Consider the following 2,287-nt stretch of genomic DNA (forward strand, 5'->3'; position numbering starts at 1 on the left):
AAAAAAAAAAAAAAAAAAGATACATGTGAAAGGGAGTGGATGTAGGTTTCCTCCTGAATGGAGGAAAAACTACTGGAGTACTCAAGAGTAGAGCTCATTGAACCAACCAACCACTGAACCAACCCTTTCAGCTTTTCCCACAGCCTGAATTCAGAGGTTCCCCACTAATGACCACTTAATGTTAATCCCAGTGGGTGCCTGGTGTCACTCACAGGTCTTGTGGGAATAAATGTCTTTACCATTTCACAGGCTCTGGGCCAAGTTAAAGGTGTCACAGAAAGGTTATCTTTACCGAGAAAATTTTTTGGAGCCAGAGTGGGGATAGGAGGTGACATTCTCTTCCTGGTACCCATTAGAGGGAGAGGTTTTCAGGTCTGCTACCTCAGGCGCCACCTTCCACAAGCCTTGTGGTTATGGGAAAGACAGGATGGAAATAGACATGTTGACTGCTAAGAAACAGGTTAGAGCCTGCCCCCTTAGGAGAAGGTTATAATGTGGCGGTTATTTCTCTAACAGAGGTACTTGGAAGGCGCCATTGCCCCTGAAGACAAAGGAAGCTGCTCATTGCTGCCTGGGCCTCCATTTGCCAGAGAGTTACACATCGAAATTGTGTCTTCTCCCCACTACAGCACTAATGGAAATTATGACGGTGTTCTTTACCGGCACTTTCAGATACCCAGGTTAGCTACCTAACTTTTTAAGGAGGATAGCATCTCACCCTCATCACATTCCTCCTATCCCATGCCTTAGAATCAGGTACCCCAGAGGCCCTGGTTAAAAGAAGGCACATTTGTGGCCGGGCACTGTGGCTTACGCCTGTAATCCCGGCACTTCGGGAGGCCGAGGCGGTCGGATCATGAGGTCAGGAGACTCAGATCATCCTGGCTAACACGGTGAAACCCCATCTCTACTAAAAATACACAACTAAAATTAGCGGGGCATGGTGGCGGGCGCCTGTAGTCCCAGCTACTCAGGAGGCTGAGGCAGGAGAATGGCATGAACCCAGGAGGCAGAGCTTGCAGTGAGCCGAGATTGCGCCACTGCACTCTAGCCTGGGTAACAGAGTGAGACTCCATCTCAAAAAAAAAAGAAGCCACATTTTAGACAGATTGTGGTAGGTGCCTCTTGGTATATTAGGGAGACCACAGAAGAGAAATGTGAACCATGAGGTTAATTTCTGAACCATGAGGTTAATTTGGACATTCCAGACAGAGACACTTTTGATCAAAGAGGGCTCCGAAAGAGCCAGGATCCTGCTCTGCCTCTCATCTGTCTCTGATCCCCCTTTCTAGTCTCTCCAACATTTCCCCTAGCTCATCCTAAGTCTGACTTGTTCCTTGGAGAACTGCGTGGGATCTCTGGGTGGGCAGTAGATTCAAGAAGTAGTCTGCATGTTGGGGGTGGGCATGTGGTAATGAACACATGCTCATTACTCCCATTGTGACCTGACCAGGGCCACTGCTGTGTTGCAGGGTAGTCCAGGAGGGGGATGTTCTGTGTGTGCCAACAATTGGGCAAGTAGAGATCCTGGAAGGAGGTCCAGAGAAACTGCCCAGGTATGCAGCTGCCTTCTGTCCTATAGCTGGGATTTGTAACCTGGTTGCATGGGTTCTACAATCCCTTCCCTGCAAATCATATGTAATTTGTGCCCAAAAGGATTTTGTTGTCATGTACTGTGTGTATGTGTGTGTGTGTGCAACAGGATCTTGCTCTGTCACCCGGGCTGGAGTTTAGTGGTACAAACACAGCTCACTGCAGCCTCTACCTCCATGGCTCAAGTGATCCTCCCACCTCAGCACTGCCCCTGCCATAGTAGCTGGGACTACAGGTTCGCATCATCACGACCAGCTATCGGTTTTTGTATTTTTAGTAGAGATAGGGTTTCGCCACGTTGCCCAGACTAGTCTCGCACTCTTGAGCTCAAGTGATCTGCCTGCCCTGGCCTCCCAAAGTGCTGAGATTACAGTTGTGCGCAACTCACCCCCAGCCTGTGTACATTTTTTTGGAGAGAAAATTCACCAGTCCTTCAGTTCCCAAACAAGTGTATGACTGAAGAAAGGTTAAGAACCGATCAGGCATGGTGGTGCATACTTGTAATCCCAGCTACTTGGGAGCTACTAGCAATATAGCTAGACACTGTCTCAAAAAACAAGCAAACAAAAAGAACCCTCACTGCTGGCTTTGGGAGGTGTTTATCCTCAAACTGACTGGTGGCCCTATGTAAAGCAAAGCACTAAGAAGAGTTTAGGCCAGGCGTGGTGGCTCACACCTGTAATCCCAGCACTTT

General features: G+C 48.5%; 1 protein-coding gene and 1 pseudogene across 2 annotated transcripts in view; both read left to right on the forward strand.

Annotated features, from left to right (window-relative positions):
* The window catches only part of LOC105524963, a 29,833-nt pseudogene that overhangs the window by 6,396 nt on the left and 21,150 nt on the right, over positions 1-2,287 (forward strand). The window lies entirely within an intron of this gene.
* LOC105524931 (peroxisome assembly factor 2) overlaps positions 1-2,287 on the forward strand; it is a 30,892-nt gene that overhangs the window by 3,498 nt on the left and 25,107 nt on the right. Inside the window, exon 2 of the mRNA XM_011960416.1 lies at positions 517-680. The gene's annotated coding sequence lies outside the window, so the exon portion shown is untranslated. The remainder of the gene's footprint in view (positions 1-516; positions 681-2,287) is intronic.

The sequence above is a fragment of the Colobus angolensis genome, unplaced genomic scaffold (genome assembly GCF_000951035.1).
Source record: "Colobus angolensis palliatus isolate OR3802 unplaced genomic scaffold, Cang.pa_1.0 Scaffold51, whole genome shotgun sequence".
Lineage (NCBI taxonomy): Eukaryota > Metazoa > Chordata > Mammalia > Primates > Cercopithecidae > Colobus > Colobus angolensis.